The 17,651-nt window shown below is 39.1% G+C and overlaps 1 protein-coding gene across 1 annotated transcript in view; it reads right to left on the bottom strand.

Moving 5' to 3' along the window:
- Positions 1–17,651, bottom strand: part of LOC122800226 (dynein axonemal heavy chain 17-like) — a 17,083,451-nt gene that overhangs the window by 1,709,063 nt on the left and 15,356,737 nt on the right. The window lies entirely within an intron of this gene.

Here is a 17,651-nt window from a genome sequence, read left to right as displayed (position 1 = left end):
AGTACATGTAAAAAGTCAAATACATTAAAACACTAAGCTTCCAAACTTTACAAAATAACAATCACAGTTATAAAACTGGAAGAAAGGATGACAGCCTAATTGCTCATTCAACTGTGCTATCTTGCTTCAAGAAGCAGTATTACAGCAGTTTAGAAATAATCAATGGGTAGCAACTCAAATAGTACCCTCCTTGAATTCTGGGAGGTGAAAGGATGCCAAAGCAAATTTAGAGTTACAATGGATGTAAAATTAACGTCTCTAACATAAAGTTTAGAGTATAAACTGGGCAACTTTCCTCCTTCCTGGCTTTAAGTGTAAAATAATCATAAGGAGAAATACTAACAAAGTTAAAGCAGGACAGGTAGTAGCTAAAACATATCTCCATTTCCTTTTCTTCCCCTTTAAGTGGTTTTACTGCTCTTTTCATGACTTGTAAACCCCTTCCAAAAATAATCTATTCTGCCTGTCAAAGGTAATATTCAAGCTGCTAATGCAAGATACAGTACAACTGGATGAAGGACTCTACATCCTTGCTATGGCAGAGGAGTCAAGGTTCAGATAGTTTTTGTACCAAGAGACATCCATAGTCTCCTTTGCATGCTTGGGTGCTAATGGAATCATATGTGATTTGTCCTGTTCTAACTTCAAAAGCATTTTCTGAATTAAAAGGATAAGGAAAACATACAAGGGACTTTGGTCTTAGTAGAAGAAAAAAATGTGTCTGTTGCCAATGCTGTTCCTGTGATTTTCTTGAGCAGAAATTTTGAAGCTGTGCATTCTCTTGGGAAGAAAATGTGTCTTTTTTGAAAACTCTCCAACACACATTTCTGGACAATGGAAGACAATCAATTCTATTTATACATCACAGAGTTTATCCTGCTCAGTGTATCTGCTGTGAGGCTGAGGTGTCCCCACTACCTGCTAATTCAAACTTTAATGTATGGCCCATTCCTAAATCAATAAAACTTGACTGCAGTAGCTGCAATGAATGTGTTTTTCTTATTGTTTGTTCAGATACTATGTGACAGTTGTACTTTCCATATGTATTACAACCAGTCCTGCTCTAATGGAACTGTGAAAAGCTTCCAAGGGTAGTCGCATCACCCACATCTCACTGATACTGAAGTGTTGCGAAATTTGTAAGTTGTACTGAACAGTACAACTTAGGCATCTGTGGTGATGCTCTGAGATGGGGATGGAGGATGAATATATAATGTTTTCTTTTGAACAGGTTGAGACAATTCTTCCACCACATGAGATCTGTTAAAGTTTCTTTTTAAGAGAATACATAGTTAAATTCTAAATAATTTTGTCCTACACGATCTCAGGACTCACTACATCCTGAGGGTGCTTTGGGTGCACTATTCCTTTTTCTGGTATCATAATGTTTTTGTAATAAACTGGGCTGAAAGCCAACAACTTTCTAAGAATTTAGAGTCGCTCTCGATAAAAGTAAACTGATATTGCTTAAATTCAGTTATGTAATCATGCTTTAAAATATGTCAGTATTGGCTAATAATGAGTTAATGACAACTTATTACACAATATTGGAAGAGGCTGTGAACAATTAATCATTCCTTGTCTTGTTTAGTTATTTGTATGTCATATCCTAACAAAGCTTTTTTTTTTTTTTTTTTTTTGGATGAAGGGGAACTTCTGGAATAGTAACATCTAGATTTCTTTTAATATGGAGTAAGATAAAGACATAAAGTGATGTCCTGCCAGCTCATTGATTACTTTTCAAACTGAACTATCATACAAGAATACGAGAAAACAAACCTCACAATTCTTCACATCCTGGTATTATAACATATAAAAAGCAATAAATATTTAAGAAATTGTATCATATAATAGTGCCCTTTTTAGACATAAAATTATACAATATTATGGGTAGAATATGCAATAGTGTATTAAATATGTTTCAAGCAATTATACTGTTTTGACTTTTTTCATTTTTATTTTATGGATCAAATCAGAATTGGGTATAAGAATGTAATTTCCATGTTCACTAACTTCAAACATGTTTGATATTTCAGCAACATTAGACACAGTAATTCCTGAAATGAAACTGTGCTGAGATGATACTCATAAAGATCTTCATTATCAAGACTATCAAGGGGATGGAGATACATCAACTACACTAGCAGATGAAGACAAACTTAGTTTCTTATTATCTGATGACAAAAACTCCTGTGACAGTTCTTATAGATAGTGTTAGATAACAGACCAGTATATTGCAGTGAAGTATTTCTATATTCCATTACAACTATGTGTCAGTCACTATTACTAGACTGTGGCTTCTTATTTAAGTGATTCACAATTTGAAATATTCTTTCAACTTAGCCTATTGACTGCACATAACTAGGACTTAGGACTAGGAGTAACATGATGTAACTCCAATTTCTATGAAAAACTCTTGAATAATGCACCTGCTTACTGCAGACCACTGCCTGGCAATATGCAATCTGGAATACCATATCTTGCAAATATTGTTTTCAATGCACTTAGAACACCTTGACTTGTAGTTTCATTTAACTTCAGGAAGCTTTGAATAGTACTCAACATGTAAATGGTGGATATGGAAACTGTGTATGCCATCCTTGAGTTAGGATTTTCCTGAAGCCGAGCAGGACACCACAAAATCTTTTGGATTTTTGTGTAATATGAATTATACACAGCACAATTCTGCACTATTCATCTTATTTGCATTGTCAGGCCTGGCCAAATAATCTATTCTGTTTTCTTTCTTTATACCGGATCACTCCCAAATAAGACTTGTGTATTCTAACATTTATTTTCTCATCTGATTTGAGACTATAACTTTTTCTACATTAAACAACATACAACATATTCTTAATTAGGTATACAAGGTGTTCTTAGTGTTAAAAGTTCCTGAATATATTTAACACATACACATAACTGGTTGCTGTGGTTCTTTTAAAAATTACTGATATAACAACGCTGCACAACTATTTTCTTGAAAATGCTGAAAGTACTTGGAAAATATTATCCTATGAATTTTGCACATCTCAGCGTGTGTGCTTATTAGTTTATGTTTGAAATATGAACCACCCTATATGCTCTGTGCTTCCTTGTCTTTAAACCTTGAACATGAATGTCCAGAAGCTGCACCTGGGATCCTTAGAAAGTTTAGCTTAGATAGACAAGCTCTTTTTACAGTGCCTGCTGCAAAGATGAAGGCTGGTGAAACCCTGATCTGTAATAAAATCTTTCGACACTGATGTTTATTGGAGACTGAGTTAGAAGCACTGACGATGTAACAGAAAAGGAGAGGCATGTAAGGGACACAAAGTTAAAAAGGAATTTCTGCATGCAGAAATAGACTGCATTTGATGAGGGAAACTGTATGCAGTCTGTTACTGTAAACTTTACACACAGTACCTGTTTGGATTATTTTCAAAAACTGACTTCCAGTTTATAATCAGTAAAATCAATACTATCTTTTAACAATTTTTAGCTATATTTAATGCAACTGCAGATTTGTATGCACACGGGGTTTGATGCTTATTTGCTCTGGTGTTGTGCTTCCCCATGTGTTTTTTAATAGAGTTACAGCTTTGTAGTACTGCAGTCTGTTCCTCACTCACTATCCAGGGCTGCACTTATCTCCTCTAGTTGTACAAAATAAGCATTGTGTTACAGTGATATTGACATTCATTTATTTAACTTTTGTTTACCGAAATAGTCCCTCAACCAGTTTCCTGCTTCAGCCTGTTTGGCTTATACTAATCAAAACAGAATAAACCCACATGGTATATATTTATATAGCTTCATCTCTTTCACATATATTAGTTTAACTATTTATGTAAAAAGCTTACTAAGAAAAACGTGTGAAACTTCTCTTGCTAAAATCATCTATTGCTGTCAACTGTCGACAGTATTGCAGAATGTCCCTGACTGGGTTTTTACTCACACATTCAGAACTTATCGCTTCATATGACATTCATGACTTCCATGGGCACATCACAATCTAACTCTATAATGAACTCACCACAAGCATCATTACACCTTCTTTCACCCTCGAGATTGTTTTAGGAATAGGTCTTTGCCCTCTTATAAACTGTACTAAATACCTGTTGTACAGTTTTGTGCTACATTTGCATCAGAAATGAAAAAAAGAAAAAAAAATCTATTCATATTACATAAAAAGGAATGTAAATAATGCACCAAATTTCACTTTCTTGCCAAAGAGCAAATCTGTTTGTGTGTGCATGTTTTGTATATGAGTGTGTGTGTGTGTGTGTATGTATGTGTGCACATGCAAGCGTACATGTGTTTATGTGTGCTTGTGCAAGTGTCTGCATGTGTATATTACAATGTGTGAGACACAGCTTTATCACTGTAGTGCTCATTCCTAGTTTCATATTCACACCTATTTTTCAAACAGATCCATCCTATTCACTAGCTTCTCTCCTAAATACCAAACAAAAACACTTTACCCATGTACATACTGCTGCCACTCAAAACATTACTAAAAGCAGCAGTGCACAGTTGTGAATCAGTAGTACTAACAGTAAGTGTAACCACAAAATGAAAGTTATGCATTCACCAGTATAAAATATATATGTAAATCTTGGCTGTAGATGATTTTCGCTGGTGAAGTGACACCTTGACCCCATGTGTAAGGTAGGGAATGGGGGATGCAGATGGATGGATGGGTATTTATATATATATATATATATATTAGTAATCAGTAGCAAAATAAATTCATATATCCTAACAGAACCTTACTACTTGTAATTTCCTAAATGTCTTTCACTATGGGATGGAAGAAGCCACGCAGCCTCATCAATACCTCTGTCATTTGACCTTTTTACTAACTAATAAGGGTACCCACGGTAGTGGTGCTGCGGTAGCGTTTTCGCCTCACAGCAAGACGTTGCCCCGTTCGATTCTCAGCTAGAGCGTCTTCTGTGTGGAGGCATGCGTGAATGAGCATGCCTTCTTTGAAGGTTGTGCATCAGGGCTGGTAACTTGGCACGTAAAAATCCACTACCAAACATTAGCGGACTGGAGTTCCGCTGTGGCGACCCCTAATTGGGATAAGCCGAAAGACAGAACAACTTACTGTATAGCTTGTCTCCTCTTTAAATTAAAAGTAAGGCTGAATTCCATTATAAATCCCAGTTTTTCTGTCTAAACCTTCATGGATACTTCTCTTAACATTCTCATCTCTAGAGCTGTGCAGTGCAAGGATGAAATAGTTTGTACTGCTGTCTCAAAGCACTTGGTTGTCTAGTATAAATTTTAGCTGGGGGTGCCTTCTGAATGGAGTCTGCACATCCTCCCTTTGTTCACAAAGGTTTTCACTGACTATCCCAAAGATGTGTGAGAGGTGAATTGGTGTTCCTCCGAATTGCTTTTAACTGTGTGTTATGAGTGAGTACAAGAAGAAGTGTGTGTTGTGTGATGGACCGCTGCCCTGTTCAGGAGTGGTTCTTCTGCTTTGTACTCAGTAAGTGCTTGGATAAGATCTAGCTCCACTTAACTCTGAAATGGATTAAAGGGATAATTAGAGAACAAATGAATCTTTGGACTTTCCTCTGTACATATTCAAATTTCTTTAAGCTTTTTTTATGTGGGTGACTGGCATACCCCAGCTAACTTTCAGTTCAACTCACAGTATACACTCTTAAAACACTGTAAATATGAATGACAGACATCTGCTATATGCATTTGATCTTTTGGCTTATAACTACATTTTATGTCATATTTCTGCAAATACAATTATATTAGTTGCAAATTTAGTGGTGTGCTGAGAATCATCTTACTGAGAATACTCTACAAATTGCTTAAGGCCACTTTCAGCTGGGGCCTCTTTCCCATAAACATACTGATTAAACTTCTCATTGTAAGTAATTCATTTCCAGTCTAAGTATAATTAGTAAATGCTGATATAAATGCTCAGTGACCATACATAGCTGTTTTCTCTTCTTGTATAATCAATGTATCAATACCACTATATCTAATATTGATTTGTTAAGGTAACTGGCTTATTTACATCAAAACTCTTCAAAGGAGGTTTGCTTCTCAGCCTTTTGGCTAAGATCAAGTATAGTAATAACTAAATATTTGAGCAAATCAAGTCTCTTCTGTTGCTTCTTAATCCAATACCATGTTATATATTCTTCCAATAATTTTAGCAGTAGCACAATCACTTCAGACAAATTCAGAATAAACTTCATCAGATAGTAATAATTCCATAAGGGTGTTGATCCTTTTATTAACTGATTTCAAGCTTTCAGATGTTAAAACATGAACCATTTATCTTAACCGTGTACTGTTTTGGCCTATTCAGTCTTCTGCAATACTCTTCTTTAGTAGTAAGCAAAGCCAGTAGATTATCAATTATATTAAAACAATCAAATACCTCAATCATCTAACAGCTCTCTGAAACACTTCCAGTTATGATGAAATACTAAATGAAAGTTCTAAGGAATCTGTGTTCTCATGCAGGTGTGTTAAATATGCACAGATCAGAACAATATTCATTTTGTCAAATTTGCCAAAATCTCATACTCTCCTAAAAACAATTTCTATAATGCAATTGGATAATGTTCCACATTAATTAATTTATTTAGGCCTTGCACATCATTTATAAACCTCATCATGTTTGATTTTAGTAACCATACCATTTGCTCAATCACTAGGCTTAAGTCTGCTTCTGAGTAACACCATTGTTCTCCACTTTGTGTAGTTCCTTTTCAGTTTAACTTTGCAATGTTACTACAGCTTCCCATGCAGCATGCATGACTGGCAATGAGGAAGCTTCTATCTGAATATGATTTAGACTTTGCAAGTATCTCAGCCCACTGCATTTCATAAGTTTGACCGAAGACAAAAGCAATAAGCTTAAATAGTCTGTCTATTCAATAACCATAACAGTCTACATATTTCATAGTTTTAAAACAAATCATCAGTCTTCACATATATATATATCTTTATTTTCATCATACTAAACTCCTGGCAAGTCAAATAATCTAATACTGGAGAAGCATCTATTTCAAGTATCAGAAAATGCATATTGTACTTTTTTATTACTATATTCACAAGTAAGCAATTTTTGTTACAGTGCTTGAACAAGTAGACAGCTTATGTATTGAAAGTTTCAGGTTTTTATTTTCATCTACAGCCATTCAAAAGTCTGAGGAGCCATCACATTACACAGTGCCTCAGTGTTTAGCATAAATACCACATATCATTATTTATCTTGAGATTTTTGTGCATAGCTTTGACTGTTCCTCTTGTAAATTCTCAGTTTCACACTCTTGCACATTGTGTATTCTTGCTAAACGTATACTGACTACATTACTTGTTTGTTAACCAGAGTAGAGCACTGATTTACACAGAACTTTTTCAGATTCAGCTCGGAACTACTGTCAGGTTAACTGACTTTCTCAGAGTCACACATTAGGCAAATAGAGGTTGAGGGAATCAAACCATGGACTACATGATGCAGCTCATTAACAGCTCACAGAATAAATTCTCTGCACTAACTGCCAGATAAATAACTGCAATTGTTTCATTTAACAGTGTAGATCCTTACTACAGCTCTTACACCATAAAACTCCACTGCCAATCATTAGAAGACAGGTGATCCGCTGTGGCGACCCCTAACCAGGAAAAGCCGAAAGAAGAAGAAGAAGACCCTTACTACAGCTCTTACATAACAAAACTATACATGATCAAAATTTCAAAAAGCCAAAACCTATATGGCCGTGACCATAGGTTAGATTTTTAAAATTTCGAACATGTAAAAAAAAAAAAAACTACCTACACGTTGCTAGCAGGGGGGCAAGCCACCCTGCACCCCCCACACCCCCTGCTATTTAAATATACCAACTCCAAGATCGCACTACATTTGCAGAAAATGGAAATGTTTCCATTCCACGCTATAGGGAGCTGTCTGTTCAGAATGTTCAAACTTCCAAAAATCTATTATATGGTCTCGGCCATATGAAAGTCGACCTTTTGGAAGTTCTATCATCTGTAGGGGACCCTTATAATCACTCCTCAAGAAAAATTTATTGGAAACATAACCCCATAGGCCAGGATTAAGAAGCAGGCCCAGCGTTGACCAGTAAGGCTACAGTGAAAAAGGCCTTTTAGTGCAATTAAAGACAGCAGCAATTCAGAGACGCTAACTGCAATGAGGAAATATCTCATTCTCATAAGCCCATAGGCCAGGATTAAGTAGCAGGTTCAGCCATGAGCATGAGCAGTAAGGCAGTAGCAAAAATATGTCATTCTCAGCTATGTTGCATGTCTCTGATTCTCTCACAGTGATTACCACAAGTGCTGGCATGCCATATTATATTGTCCTTGCTGTATTCACCAGTGGAGGCTGACACACCGTGCTAACATAGGCACTTCCCTCATTCACCCTCACACATATATACACATCCCTACAAATAGACATGCGAGCACACACACACACACACACACACACACACACACACACACACACACACACACACACACGCACACACACGCACACACACACACACACACACACACACACACACACACACACACACACACACACACACACACACACACCACCCTACCAGTCCCTAAATTTCCAGAGCATCCCCAGTTTGTCATTGTCCTTTGCAAATCATGAAGGATTATAGTCATTAAATAATGCCAGATATTAGAGTTTCATTCATCTTACTGTTCAGCAAATGCCTCGGGATGCAAGACCTGTTGCCCTATTAACTTTTTAAGTGAACTACAGTAATATGTAGAAAGACTCCCTGGTAATCTCTAATGCACCCCCAGCTTTGTCTGGAAATCTTGAACACAGCTCCCCATGACATCATGGACCATTATAGTCAGTCAGTAATACCATACATCACAGTTTCATACTTTTTTGTGTCCCTAATATGCTTTTTGCTGCAAAATATGAGTTTTATGAACATTTTAAGTGGATTAATGTAATATGAAAGGGTCTAGCTTTCAATTAGTCAGAATTTTGCAGAATGTCTCTCTTTTTTGTCTCCTGTTTTTAGCCTGTTCTTCATAAAATCTGTGGCTTTTTGGCAAATCACTGAGGATTGAAGTCAACAAATAATTACAGCTAGTTGAGTTTCAGACTTCATATCCTTCAGAAAAATGCATGATCATTCAAAACCTGTTATTCCAGCAACTTTCTAACTTTAAAAGAGCAATATCTAGAATTTGTCTTTGATTTTTGGCCTTTATTCCCCCATTATTTTTGGCTTTGACCTGACTTTTTGTTCTGAGAAGTTGAGAGGTATATTAAAGAGTATCCCAAGTGTCTTCTTGTATTTTCCACCATACATCTTTCATGCTGCAGAGCCGGTTGTTCTATTAACTTTTTAGGTAACTTATATAATATTTAACATTTTTCCCTGCTGTCTAGTGTTCTCCCAATATTACATCGACTGTGTGTTCATCCAGGGGGGATAGGTTCATAGGTAGTTACTAGGCTATCGGCCCTAGGGTATAAGTAAGCCTAGCCAAAATTGTCTTGGCTTTCGCCACCCTTGTAGATTAAATTCCTTCCCCTCTATCGAGCAGAGCCATAGACATGATTCCAGGGGTGTATTTTCTATTACCCATCCACTCATCAAGGTTTTTCTTGAAAATGCCAATGATAAGCTCTGCTTGATGTAGATGGGAATGCTGTTCCTGAGCATTGGAAGACTCTGGGTCAAGAATCTATCCCTCCAGCATTGATGTGGTGAGGTTTAGCTCCCTAGAGCATGTAGCTCGGGGCAATTGGGATTTTTTTTAAGTGGAGCATGTCCATTAATTCTGGGTTTGACATAGCTTTGTATGTCAGACAGAGATCTTCTCGGAGTAAGCGGTATGTGACAGAGTAGAGTTGGAATTTCTTGAGCCAGTCAGCATAGGACAACTGTTTGAGGCCAGCAATCCTCTTGGTGAGGTACTTTTGGGGCCTTTCCAGTTGTTGCAGGTGTCTTGTAATGTACATCCCAAATGGGGCATCGTACTCAATGATGGGACTGATAAGTGATGAGTAGAGGGGGACAATGACTTTCTTTTTTCTAGATGCAAACCTTTTTGTGATTAGGTGGGTCACATAGAAAGATTTTCTGACCACTGTGGCTGTGAGATTGTCAAAGGAGAGGTTACTATCCACTTGGGTCCCAAGGTTTATTATCATACTTTCTGTGTTAAGTGGACTTCCCCCTATTTGTTAATTCATGGGAGCCGTGTTTTTACCAAAGGGGATGATAATGCACTTTTTGGCATTTAGTTTGAGGCCAAGGTTTGGCACCAGGTATCTGTATCGGTGAGACCCTTTTGTAGGATGTCTACATTGGTAGGGGAATCGATTATGGCACCCAGTCGGCAGTCATCTGCAAACTTGGTTAGCCATAGACCCTCAGTGTTCACTTGCACTTCCAAGTATATACCGAAGAGGAGTGGTCCCAAAACTGAACCCTGGGGCACTCCACTTGTCAATGGTTTGGAGTCGGATCTGGAGTCTGCAACTCTCACTGTGTGGGTTCTGTCCATGAGCCAGCTGGCCACCCATCTCATGACATAAGGGTTTATGTTAAGGTTGGTGAGTTTATCTATGATCCTGAATGGGGGATAGTATCAAAGGCTTTAGCAAGGTCCGGGTAGGCTGTGTGAACCACCTTGCCTTCGCCTATGGCCTTAGTAACTGTTTCAAAGAAGTCTACCAGGTTTAGGAGACAAGATCGACCCTTTGCAAATCCAAATTGGGTAGCATCCAAAGTTTGGAGGTTACCATTGTCTTTGTTTATGAGTTCTATGATGATACGCTCCATGGCCTTGCAGACCAGGCTTGTCAGACTAATAGGTCGATAGTTCCCGGGGTCTGTGGTGGCTCCCCCTTTGTAGAGTGGAATAACCATTGCTGTGCACCATTCAGTGGACACATAGCATGTGGTGAGGCTGTGATTGAACATGGAGTTTAGGTGGGGGGGCTAGCTCATTTTGGAGTTGTGTAAGACGCAGCCTGGGATGTTTTCTGGTCCCATGGATGCTGTGTTTTTGGCTTTAGAGAGTGCCATTTTTACCTGCGTGTTTGTGATTAATGGTGCTCTACAATCATTTGATATAGTTATAGGCCCTTTGGGGGGTGAGACGGGAGTAAAGTTAGCACTGAACTTATCTGCCAAGATGTTGGCAATATCAGTTGGCTCTGTATATTTTGTGCCATTCTGCTGTAGCTCAGCCCAGATCTGGGTGTTGCCATGGAGATTCTTGACATAGCTAAAGAATGCCTTGTGGTTGTCTTTGGAATCCGTGGCAATTTTTTTTTTTCAAAATTCTCTTTGGGAGATTTTATGAGGGATCTTAGTTTCTTACTGAGGCTCATCAGGGAGGTCCTCCATTTGTGGGTTTTTATTCTCTTTTGTAACAGTTTTTTCTTTCTGTTGTAGAGTTTGTTAATAGCAGGGGACCATCAGATTGGCTTCCTTTTTTTGGAGGATAGCATCTTGGTTTTGTTAGGGATAGCATGATCCATGCACTCATGCAGGTGTTGATAGAGTGCTTTTGTATAGGATTCAGCAGTCGTAACTGTATTATCCATCTGCAGGGACAACACAAAGTTAGCCACTTCTGTTTTGAGTAGCGTGAAGTTCACATTGGAGAACTTTTTTACTATGGTTTCCTTGTGTGGGGTTGGGGTTGGGATGTGGATATCTAGGGTGATTAGTTTATGGTCTGATCTAACCAGCAAGGAGTTGATCAGGGTCATTGAGCACCAGTCACTCATGATGGTGATGACCAGGTCCAGAATATTGTTACCCATGGTGGGGGTGTTGACAAGTTGATCCATGGCATTAGAGTTTATAAATTCCAGGAATCATTGAGCAAGGGGATTAGTACAACAGTAGTTTTCCCAGTTTATCTTTGGGTAATTGAAATTGCCCATTATTAGAGTATTTGGCTGGACCTTCATTTTTTCCAATGTCTCCAAGAACGAGGAGTGTGGGTCATGGGTCATGGTGGGGGATCTATAACAAGCTACAATTTGGAATGCATTTTTGCCCAGGGTTAGTTGCACTTGGATGATCTCAGAGGCATTGTGTTGGGCAACTAGCCGGGAGGTGTGGGTATCCTTGATGAATATGGACAAACCTCCACCCTTAGTGTTTCAGCCAGGTTTTGTGGCCAAAACATGTGGTATGAATTATAGCTTGGTAGGGCTGGGGTGCTCTCGGGAGCCTTGAACCAGGTATCAGTCACTGCACAGATATCGATGTTCTCTAAGTTTAGGAGTGCCTCGAGTGAGTGCATTTTAAGGTTTAGACTCCTGGCATTGAGCAGCATTGCCCTCAGTTTTTTGCCACTTGTAGTTCTTATGGTGGTGGGTTTGTCTTTTGAGCCTTGCCTAAAAAAGGCACTATGGGGGCAGCAAGAGCCTTAGCCAATATCTGGAATTCCAGGGGTGACAGGTGCAGGCCATCTTTGGTGAAGCATCATGGCCTGTTAAGCATGTCATCCAAGGCAGACAGATACTGGATCCCCTTTGAATGACACCAGAAGCTTAGCCAGTTGTTGAAGTTGATCATTCTATCCTTGTACTGTGGTATCATTCTTGGTGAAGGCAGGATACTACTCATGGCTAGGCTCATGCCTGCCTGGGCTACAAGATTGGAGAGCTCTACCATGTCTCTTTTCATGTAGTCCAGGGAGGTACATCTCAGGTCATTCAAACCAACATGCACAATAACAGAGTCATATTTGTACTTGCTTTGTAGTGACTTGAGTGCATGCATTATGTGGTGGATTCTGGCGCCCGACAAGCAGCTGATAGTAACCTTCTCTTTGTCCAACCTGGTGAGTAGGACGTCAGTGTGCCTGACTATAGAGCTACCTATGACTAGTGTGTTGGGTATGATGTTTTGCCTTATGGGCTGTGGCTGTGTGGCACACCGAGTTTGTGAGCTATGTGTTGTTTGGGATGTGGTGGTGGGAGGAGGTTACTTGTGTGTCTGCTTGGGAGGTCTCTGTTTCCTAGGCAAATTTAGATTTTTACTCAGAGCCTCTGTATATGTCTTGTTGTTTCTATGTCTGGGTATTGGAGGTGTTGGTTTAATAGGTCTATGTGACATGGGTGGGGTACTGTGAGTTTTTAATTTCTCCTCTTGACTGTCTGTTCCAGTCTTGGTTGGAGAGAGCTTTACCTCTAGACTGGCTGTATACGTGTATCTCTCACAGGTATTAGTGTTTGGTGGTAGGAGGAGAAGGTTGTCTGTGTACATGAGGCAGTTGTAACATTGCCTCAAGATTCCCAGGTTCATCAGGTAGACTGGAGAGTACACCGGGAGCTGTCCCTTGAACATGCCTGAATAATCTGTAAAGACTGTTCTCTTTTTGTGAAGTAGGGATATATATATATATATATATATATATATATATATATATATATATATAGACTATTCCCTTCTGGCTAGTGAGGGGGTTGAGTGCTGGGGGTTATTTAGTGTTACAGCAGATTTGGAAAAAGTGCTGGGCTAGAAGATGTGGGTCTGAGTGCTTAGGCTGATAGACTGACTAGTTATAAGGGAAAAATTGAACAGCAGACTTTGTGGAGCCAGGGATATTTAATCCTAGCTAACCAACGCTGCGCAGTGCGCAAAACCGCGCACATGCGGGTTTTCATAGCAGAAAGATGAAAGGGATAGAAATTAGCCCAAAATGGCCAGTAAACCACAAACTCTGAGCCAAAAAACATTCCTCCAGGGACAGATAGGCTGCTCAAAGCTCTCCATTCTCACTGGTGAACAGAGAAACTTCCTTCTAGCCAAGTAAGGTACGGGCAACACAGAAACTACAATACAGCCGTGGATTCAGCAAACTCTGAAAACTGGACTCTACTAGCTTCAGAAAGGCAGGAAACAAGTGTAGATATAGTTTTTTTTTTGTTTCTTCAAGAAGTTAAGGCAAATACAACAAAATATAATCACTTTAAAGCACAGTAAAATGACTTTTGCTCTTGAGTGTGTAGCCTACAACAGTTAAAACAGTTTAAGTGCTCACAGAAATGGTTTTAAAAGTGCAAACAATAAGTACAATAAACAGCTGAAATATTTTTTTTAATATCAAATAAACACTAGAAACTGAGTGTTTAGGCGGAATTAGCAATAACTAGCAAGAAACAAGCCAAAAAAGTACTTAATCAATCCAATGTCTCTCTTTTCTCCTCATAGAAAGGTACAGATTCTGCCCCCACCCTCAAACAGAGAAATTATTGAGTGCATCCAGCACACACATCCCTCAGCTGATCAAACTCATGCACACACTTATTGGTTTATGGGTAAGTGTTAGGCTAGAAGCCCTTGTGGGTCATTATAACCCTAGCTAGTCTCCCTTTTTGGGCTTGAATTAACCTATCCCATTTGGTTAGAGTTTGATTTACCAATCTCATGGTTGTTAATTATATATTACTCCTAATGGGAATAACTATGCTCATATAATTGATAATTTGAGGGGACCCATGCATGGAATATAGCATTTAGGAGTTGTCTTTCTCCATTAATAGTACAGGAGGTAGTCCTTGGGGAAATGTTTCTGTTTCTCATCCATACATCCAAACTGCACTTGAATATGTACATGAATGAACATTGTTTAATGTGAATGGGAAGTCTTCCAGAGCAGAAGCATCTGCTGTGAAATACACCTGTCCCTCCAAACTGTTTTGCTGGCATTGCAGAAGATGTTTAAATCCCTACACTACATATTTCCAGTGCCATTAACATGATTTGCACTCAATAGGTGACTTACCCATACATACATACACCTACTCTACTTGTCTCCTAATTAATCCCTTGCTGTTACCACCCTGGCAGACACTCACATAGATGCACACACACACACACACACACACACACACACACACACACACACACACACACACACACACACACACACACACACACCAGCACCACTCGTACCTCTGCACACACACGCACACACACACACACACACACACACACACACACACACACACACACACACACACACACACACACACACACGCGTGCACACATTCCCTAGCACTATCTGTACACTAAACTCCTCACATGTTTATTTCTAATGAGATCCTTTCTTTCAGAGTAAATCAGCTTTTGGCCATGTTAACTAATGTGGCTGACAGTGGTGATTTATACAGCCTAGCAGTTTGATGAATCAATCAGTTGTGTAAATTGCTTATTGCAGGAATTTCCAGGAGGAAACACATGGCTGATATACTGCTCCCCCAGAATACCTCATTAGCATTTGAGTAAGGTCAGATCGACAGCAACTGTGGTGTTGTACCTCTACGTGATAAAGCACTGTGGTAGGACTTTCAATGATATACAATAAATAAAAGTTATGTATTCACCATAACTATGCATCTGTGTTCTGTTTTCATCCTCCCTCAATTAATGGGTCTCGGGGATCTAACTTCAGCCACTTCAAAAGACTTGGATAGCTCAAGCACCTCCCCTTAACCATACTCCTTCTCTGTAACAGCATTACTTCATATTAAGTTTGCCCTCCCTGCACTCTAAAGAGTGTGTGATAATAGTTATAATGCAGAAAGGAGTATATAAAAATGTATTAATGACAAAATTATATAGATGGGAGGAATAATGAAAGAATAGCTGGAGCTCGTCCATCAGTCAAGCAAGATAATTAGTCCTCAGGCAAACTAGAAGCCCTGAAAATAGAAAATTATGAAAAAGGAATGGTGCTAGAGGGAGGGAAGTTGAAGAAGCATGAAAACATACAACATGGATGCATAGTTATGGTGAGTGCATAAGTTTTTGTATCTAATGTTGTTTTTTTCATTCACTCCTCAACTGAAGCGGAAGAGTCCCCAGCTAAAATAAATCCAGGGTGATTCTCAGGGAAGGATATTCAGGAGTACAGCAGAGCCAAAGGCTGCTCTGTTCCTAGATAATATGTCCAATTTGTAGAGAGCAATAAAGGTATGTGAATTACACCAAGTAGTAGCTCCACAAATTTCATCTATAGAAACCCTAGATCAAAAGGCAGAAGATGTGGCCACTGATCTAGTAAAATGAGCCTTAGGAGGTCTGGGAAGCATCAATCCATTTTTGTTTTTTTTTTGCAAAAGAAATACAATAAGTAAGCCACTTGGCTAATGCTACCTTTGATACAGGTGTCCATAGTTTGGCTTTGTAAAAGGAAATAAATAGTTGGTCTGATTTTCTAAAATCTTTTGTTTTGTGGCTATAGAATTGAAGCTGCCACCTGTGCGCATCTAGAAGATGAAGCAAGTATTCTCCTGTACTGAAAAAATTTGGAAAAAAACCTAGGTTGACTGATTGGTTCACAGCTGTTTCTGAAGCCACCTTAGGCACAGAGAAAGGATTTGTGTGGAGACACCCTGTCTTTATAAAAAATTAGATATGCTGGTTTAGAAGTGAGCACCTGAACTTCTGATACTTATCTAGCTGACATGACTACAACCAGGAAAATGGTTTTCCATGATAGAAATTTTGAATCTACCTTGGCTGCTGGTTAGAAAGGAGGTTGAGGTCAAGGTTTTCAGAAGAAAATTCAGATCCCATGCTGGAGAAGGATCTTTAATGGGGGGACAAAGTAACAAGGTGCCTTTTAAGAAAACCTTTACACATTCTGGATGAGACCAAAGATGACTGGTTATATCCTATATGAAAATTTGAGATATCTGCAAGTTGAATCTTCACAGTTGAATAACTAACATCGTTGTCAAAAATGGAAGCAAAAAGATACAGAATAGCTGAAACAGGTGCTGAAAAGGGATCTATTTGTCTCTGTGCCACCCAAAGGGAGACTTTTTTTCCATTTACTCTTATACACCTTTCTAGTAGAATCACTCTGGGAAGATATAAGGATGTGTCTAACTGGAGATGAAAACCAGGACTGCCTAGCCATCACTGGAAGTGGAGAAACATGTGATCAGTTTCAGGGTCTGAATGTCTGGATGATTAATTTCTGATGGGTGAGAAAAAAGATCCTGAGTTGGATCTAACATCTAAGGGAGGGGGGTGAACAAGATGAGGCCATAGGAAGGGGAACCAAATTTGTTGAGGCCAGAAAGGAGCAATGAGGCTAACTCTACACTTCTGGTATAATGCATTTGAAGGAATTCTGGGATCAGTGAAATAGGAAGAAAGGTGTATATGAGTCCCAAGGGGGCAAACATGGATAAGAGAGTCTGTTGGTGACTCTTTTTCTGTGGGGATGAGGGCAAAGAACCTGTTACACTTGGAATTGAGTGGGGAGGCAAAGAGTTCACAGACTGCTTGACCCCACTGAAGGAAAATCATTTCCACCACCACTAGACTGAGAGACTACTCATGAGGTAATAATATGGACCTGCTGAATTTGTTTGCCAGAACACTGGACTTCCCTGAAATTTGCATTGGTAGAATAAAGTGGCCATAAGAGGTCACCCACTGCCAAACCATCACTGCTTCTTGACACAGAGGATTGGACTTGGTCCCCCCCATTTGCCGATGTACCAGACAACTAACATATTGTCTGTCTGGATGGCAATCACCCCTCCAAGGGACCGCATCTTAAAGTCCCTGCAACCCTAATAAGACTGCTCTCATTTCCAGGATATTGATGTAAAGACTGGCCTTCTGACTGGACCAAGTGTC

Source organism: Protopterus annectens, chromosome 4.part0 (genome assembly GCF_019279795.1).
Source record: "Protopterus annectens isolate FY-2018-M chromosome 4.part0, PAN1.0, whole genome shotgun sequence".
Lineage (NCBI taxonomy): Eukaryota > Metazoa > Chordata > Ceratodontiformes > Protopteridae > Protopterus > Protopterus annectens.
Note: the sequence above shows the minus strand (reverse complement) of the source record. Positions and strands in the feature narration are given on the sequence as shown.